Here is a 7500-nt window from a genome sequence, read left to right on the forward strand (position 1 = left end):
TGACTGACTGACTGACTGACTGACTAAAGGAATGACTGAAGGACTGACGGACTGACATACTGACATACTGACTCACTGATGGACTGACGGACTGACAGACTGACTGACTCTGAGTATTTAGTATGACCTTGACAGACTTTAGCCTATATTGGGTATATATTTTAAACCTACTATTTTTACATATTCGTTTATAATGGGTGATTTAATATACGTGCACAATAATTGAGGGTTGATATGATGGTGGTGGTGATGATGGTGATGATGATGATGATGATGATGATGATGATGATGATGATGATGATGATGATGATGATGATGATGATGAGCGAAAAAAAGCGTTCGTTATGTATGTACTAATAACAATAGTAACAAAACACAACAATAATAATGATAAGGATTATGACAATCATAATGCTAGTAATATTATTATAAATGATAATAATATTATAAATAATGGATATCATTATTAATGATAATGATAGTAATATATATAATGATAATAATAACAACATAATAATAATGAAATAATAATAAAAATAAAAATAATAATGATAATGATAATGAATAATAATGATAATGATAATGTTTATGATAATGATTGATAATGATTAATGACTTGATAATGATAATGATAATGATAATGATAATGATAATGATAATGATAATAATAATAACAGTGACAATAGTGACAATAATGATAATAATAATGATGATGATAATAACAATAATAATAATAATAAAATAATAATAATAATAAAATAATAAATAATATTAATAATAATAATAATAATAATTAATAATAATAATGATATAATAATAATAATACAATAATAATAATAATGATAATAATAGATAATAAATATAATGATGGTAATAGTAATAAAAATAATAATGATAATGATTATTAATATGCTCACTAATGACAAACGATAGATGTATGACGAAGAAGATAACGATATTGACGTATGATGATGTAACAGTGTGAGGACGATAACAATTATGACGGTGGTGATGATGATAATAATAAAAATCAAAGCAGCAAAATAACATTCCAAAAAGTCCATACAAAAAAAAAAAAAAAAAAAAAGGCATTAAAGGAAGCAGACCTCTCCATTCCCCACTGGGGCTTAATCCTAATCCTCCCTTAATCCCTAAAGTGAATTCGACTCAGGTCACCGGAGATGACATTATCCCGGTTACCAAAACTTCACCGATTCGACGTGAACCGCTCGTGACGGTTCGTCACGGTTCGAACCATCACGTGAATCTTCGAACGCTCGAACATAAGTGTGTGTGTGTGTGTGTGTGTGTGTGTGTGTGTGTGTGTGTGTGTGTGTGTGTGTGTGTGTGTGTGTGTGTGTGTGTGTGTGTTTATCTATCGATCTATTTACTTATCTATTTATCTATGCATTTGCTCATTTCATTATTCATTAACTTGTTTTTGTTTATTTATTCAATGAAAAATATTTAATCTATTTATCTATTTATTGATTTTTGTTTATCTTTACCTGTTTATTTACTTTATTCTATTTGTTTTCATTTCTAATTCTAATTCTTTTATTAGAGAGAGAGAGAGAGAGAGAGAGAGAGAGAGAGAGAGAGAGAGAGAGAGAGAGAGAGAGAGAGAGAGAGAGAGAGAGAGAGAGAGGAGGGGGGCAGAAACCTGACTAGATTAAGTTTTCGTTAGCCAGAATAAAGTCGTTGAATTACCCAATTTGTTCAAAAGAGTCAATCAACACAGTTTGAGGTTAATCTGAAATTGAATATGATCATCTGGCGTCAGTCAGAATAATGGTGGAGATATGTCTAGAAAGAGAGCTGATGATAGCAAATACAGCGTTTAAGAAGAAGGTCAAGCATAAGTACACGTAGGAGAGGGTGGTGGATGGAAGGGTGGTAGATAAGGCGTTAATGGACTATCTAGTGGTAACCAGGATTATAGTAGGAAGAGTTAAGAATCTACCTGTTCTCAGGGGAGAGAGTGGAGGAATATCAGGTTATTTTTTGGTGGAAGGTAACTTGAGAGTGGAAGATAGATGGAGAAAGAGGAAAAGAACTGCTTAAAAGAGAAAGAAAAGGTGGAGCACAAGAAGAAGCTGAAAGAAGAGTGGGAGTGAGTGAAGGATAGGTGTAGAACTAGGAGTGGAGGAGGAATGGGGATGGTTCAAGGAGGGAGTCACAAGATGTGCAAAGATGGTGTGTGGAACTAGGAGAATGGGAGGAAATAGAAGGAAATGTAGTGAGTGGAGGAATGATGAAAGAAAAAAGGTTGTAGAAGAGAAGAAGCAAGCATCCTCAGATTGGTTACAAAATAGGATGAGAGAATTATATGAGGGGTACAAAAAAGAGGTAAAACATAATATAAAGGAGGCAAAGAGGAAAGCAGGTGTGAAATGGGGTAAGAGTATGACAGAAAACTTTGAAAATAAGAAAAATATGTTTTGTTAAGAGAGAAAGAGAAGGCGAATCAAGTAGAGAGGAAAAGGTAAAAGGTGGAGATGGAGAGATGATAATGGAAGAGGAAGATGGGCACAGTATTTTAGGGAGTTGCTAAATGCGAAGGAAGATAGAGAAGGAAATGTTGTTGCAGTGGAAAGAGCTAAAAATGACAGTAATGAGTGAGGAAAATGGAGGAGAAATAAGGAAAGATGAAAGCTGGTAAGGCACCTGGGTTGGATGGGTGTCATGCAGAATGTCTAAAAAAGAGAGGTACAGTGATGGCAGACTGGTTGGTGAGGTTATTTATTGTTTGCTTAAGAGAGGGTAGAGTGCCGAGTGCCGGAGGACTAGAGAAGTGCCTGTATAGTTCCAATTTACAAGGAAAAGGGCGACAGTTGTGAGTGTAGTAGTTTCAAAGGGATCAGTTTTTAACTGCAGTTAGGAAGGCTTATGGGAGGGTTTTGATTGAGAGGATCAAGAGAAGAACAGAGGGAGTAATTGGTGAGGAACAGTGTGGGTTTAGGTCAGGTGGGGGTTACGTGGATCAGATTTTTGTGGTAAGACAGATATGTGAGAAATCGTTAGGAAAAGGTTAGAATGTTTTTTTGGTCTTTAGGGATTTGGAAAAGGCTTATGACAGGGTAGACAAGAAGGCACTCTGTGAGGCATTGCAGATATATGGGATAGGAAGAAAGCTTTTAAGAGCAGTCAAGAGTTTTTACGAGAGTAGTAGAGCCTGTGTTAGAATCAGAAATGGAAAGAGTGAGTGGTTTGAGGTAAAGGCGGGATCTCGCCAGGGATGTGTTATGTCGCTTTGGCTGTTCAATTTATACATGGATGGGGTGGTACGAGAGGTAAACGCAAGGGTAATGGGTCAGGGATTGAAGATAGTTAAAGAAAATGGAGAAAAGTGGAAGATAAGCCAGTTGTTGTTTACTGACGACACTGCACTTGTGGCAGGATCATAGGAGGAAATAAGGAAGTTAGTGACAGTTTAGGAAGGTGTGTGAAAGAAAGAAGTTGAAGATAAATGTGGATAAAAGTAAGGTGATGAGATGTACATGGGGAGAAAGTAGCAGCAGACTGGAAGTGAGTATTAAGGGAGAGACACTGGAGGAACTGGATAGTTTTAGATACTTGGGTACGAATGTGGTGGGAAAGGGAGAGGAAGCGGAGGTAGAATGTAGATTGAGAGAAGCAGGTAATGTCTTGGGGGATTAAAAAGAGTAATGAGAAATAGACATTTAGAAATGGATGCTAAAAGGATATTGTATGAAGGAGTGATTGTACTGACAGCACTGTATGGGGCAACATGGAACATAAGACAGGAAGTGAAGAGGAGTTTGAACGTGTTTGAGATGAGGTGCCTGAGAAGTATGATAGAAGTTACTGGGCTAGATAGAGTGAGAAATGAGGTGAGGAGGAGAACAGGGGTGAAAGGGGAGTTGAGAGATAAGGTTGATGAAAGAGTATTGGGATGGTTTGGACACATGGAAAGAATAAGTGAAGAAAGATTAGTAAAAGAGGTGTGGAAAGCAGAGGTGGAAGGATTGAACATGAGGGGTCGACCTAGGATGAGATGGATGGATGGGGTAAAAGGGGCTCTGGAAAAGTGGGGAATGTCTGTGGAGGAAGGACGGGACAAGGCAGAAGATAGGGGTGAGAGAAGAATGGTTGTGTATGGATGATGCTGTGATGCATGAAAGGGAGTGGGTGGGTGATAGTGGGGGTGTGGGAGTATGTGTGAGAAATAAATTGACGCTGCCCGAAGGGATTTCTCCCCATCTTCTCTTTTTCTGCATAAGGCGATGGAGAGGGGGAGGTCACCGATTAAATGAAACGGCCTTTGTGTGGATGTGCTGTGTTTTGCGACACTGCTTCTGACCCAGGGCAGTAGACAAGATGCAGGGATGACCCATCATTCAGGAGGTGCCATGATAAGTGGGAGGGGAGGGGGTGGATGGGAGTGGAGTATGTAGGGGATGAAATGGGTGGGAGTGGTTTCTATGCCTTTGTTTTTTGGCTGCCTCCCTTGTAACGGGGAAAAAGCATTTGGTATATGTATGTATGCATATATGTATCTATTATTATTACTACTACTTGTTGTTGTTGTTGTTAGTTATTATTATTATTATTATTATTATTATTATCATTATCATTATTATTGTTATTATTATTTATTTATCTATTTATTTTTCTAAGATTAACGTCCTGGCACCCATACAGTCGATTCTCAAAAAAGAAAAGTATAGAAGTTGGTGGTGAGAGTGAGAGTAAGGGATAGAAGAAAAGCTAAAGATAAATGTGGGTAATAAGATAGGGTGATGAGATGTACAAGGGGTGAAAGTGGCAGTAGACTGGAAGTGAGCCATTAAGGCGTGAGCGACTGGAGGAAGTGGATAGTTTTAGATACTTGGGTTGCAAATGTGGCAGGAAAATGAGGAGAGAAGGTGGAGGTAGAATGTAGATTGAGACAAGCGAGTAAATGCATTGGTGTAAAAAAGAGAGTAATGAGGAATAGACATTTGGGAAATGGATGCTAAGAGGAGACTGTATGAACGAGTGATTGTGCCAACATCACTGTATGGGGCAGAAACATGGAACATAAGAGAAGAAGAGAGAACGAGTTTGAATGTGTTTGAGATGAGGTGTCTGAGAAGTATGATGGGGGTTACTAGGCTAGATAGAGTGAGAAATGAGGAGGTGAGGAGGATAAAGGGAAAAGGAGCTGGAGATAGGGGGTTGATGAAAGAATATTAGGATGGTTTGGACATATGGAAAGAATTATTGAAGAAAGACAAGTAAAAGAGGTATGGAGGGCAGATGTGGAGGGAGTGAAGATGGGGGGACGTCGGAGGAGGAGGTGGATGGAGGGGGTGGAGGGGGCGTTGGGGAAGTGGGGAATGTCTGTTGAGGAAGGACGGGAGAGGACAGAAGACAGGGGTGACGGGTGAAGGGTTGTATATGGATGATGTTGTATTGCATGAGGTTGGAATGGGCGGGGGGGATGGGGGGTGATTGGTTAGTATGTGTGAGCAAAAGTTGACGCAGCCCGAAGGGATTTCTCCCCGTCCTCTCCTTTTATGCAAGGGGGGGACGGAGAGGGGGGTCGCCGATTTAATGAAGCGGCCTTGCTGTGGATGTGCTGTGTCTTGCGACACTGCTTCTGACCCAGGGCAGTGAGGGCAGTGGGCAGGGTGCAGGGACCCGTCATCCAGGAGGTGCTCAGATAAGAGGGAGGATGGGAGGGGTGTGGAGTGTATTCAGGGATGGAATGGGTGGGAATGATTTTATGCCTTTCCCTTTTTGGCTACCTCCCTGTAAGGAGGAAAAGAAAGCCTTGCTAATATGTATATATTATATTATATGTATATATATATATATATATATATATGTATGTGTGTGTGTGTGTGTGTGTGTGTGTGTGTGTGTGTGTGTGTGTGTGTGTGTGTGTGTGTGTGTTCACTTGGTCTTTGGATCACGTGTTGGAATCGTGATCGACAGCTATTTCCCTCCTGGAAGAGAGCTCAGAGCTCGTAGGTCCGATCTATGGGTAATGCTATGATTTAGCACACACACACACACCCAACTCCTCGCCCACGAGAGTCAGAGTAACGACCCGAGGCACAGCGATACCGAAATAATTTCGGCCCTGGGCAGGATTCGAAATGGGTGGGAGCACTTCTACTTACCCCAGTTCAGCGCTCTACCAAATGTGCCACCGAGTCGGTGTGGTGTGTGTGTGTGTGTGTGTGTGTGTGTGTGTGTTGTGTGTGTGTGTGTGTGTGTGTGTGTGTGTGTGTGTGTGTGTGTGTGTGTGTGTGTGTGTGTGTGTGTGTGTGTGTGTGTGTGTGTGTGTGTGTGTGTGTGTGTGTGTGTGTGTGTGTACAATAAAGATGAGAGAGAAAACACTTGAATGCAGAACAAGGAGCAAGGCAGAGCCCAGACCTCCAGATCTACGCTTAACGTCTATTTGCAGTCATTATACCTTTTGCATCTAAAAGCAAAGTCGAAACCAATAAGAAAAACATTAAGAAATAATTTACATTCTAAATGGAACCTAGTCCCATTGGGCCAGCTTAGCGGGTCGGGTCGAACTTTTTCACCTTTCATCATGATAGAATATGTAAGTACGCGCACTTACATACACGCACACACACATATGTACACACGTACACGCACAGATCCGGCCATGCCCCTCTACACATGCATGTAAATAAACACGATTAGGCACACACACACACACACACACACACACACACACACACACACACACACACACACACACACACACACACACACGCACGCACGCACACACCACGTACACATACACCACACACACACACACACACACACACACACACACACACACACACACACACACACACACACACACACATATATATATATATATGTATATGTATTATGTATTGTATATGGATCTGTATATGTACAGAATATGTATATATTGTATGTATACTTCATATGTATGTGTATATTTATATTTGTAAGAATAATTTATATGTATATGTATATTTGTGTATGTATATGTGCATGTATTTGTATATATATTTATATGTATACGTATATGTATATGAATATACATGTGTAAATGCCATAACAACGCATTGCCACACACACCCTTCTCCTCCATCCATGACATCCTCCTATGCAGACTCCCAGCCCATCCCAACGAAAAACCTCTAAACTCACCCACCTTGGCTTCAATGTGGGTAATCTAACCTCAAGAAAATCCATTTAAACCTTCCCCATCTTCCTCTTCCCCAGGGAGAATCCTCCCAGGGGGAGTTATCCATAGGGGTAGTCCTCAAACCTCAATATAAACCCCTTTAAACCTCTCTCCCCCTTCCTCCTCCCCCGGGGTCGTCCTCCCATGGGTGTTGTAGGGACCCACAGGGGGGTCTGGTACTTCGTTATCAAAGGTCCTATCTCCCCCGCGGGAGGTGGACCTCCGGGGAGTGGTCCTCGTCCTCCTCCTCGTCCTCCTCCTCCTCCTCCTCGGGTCGGATTGGCTGGTTCTCATTAAAGATGGGGGCAATT

This window comes from Oratosquilla oratoria, chromosome 32 (assembly GCF_046742065.1).
Source record: "Oratosquilla oratoria isolate Oo_2021 chromosome 32, ASM4674206v1, whole genome shotgun sequence".
Lineage (NCBI taxonomy): Eukaryota > Metazoa > Arthropoda > Malacostraca > Stomatopoda > Squillidae > Oratosquilla > Oratosquilla oratoria.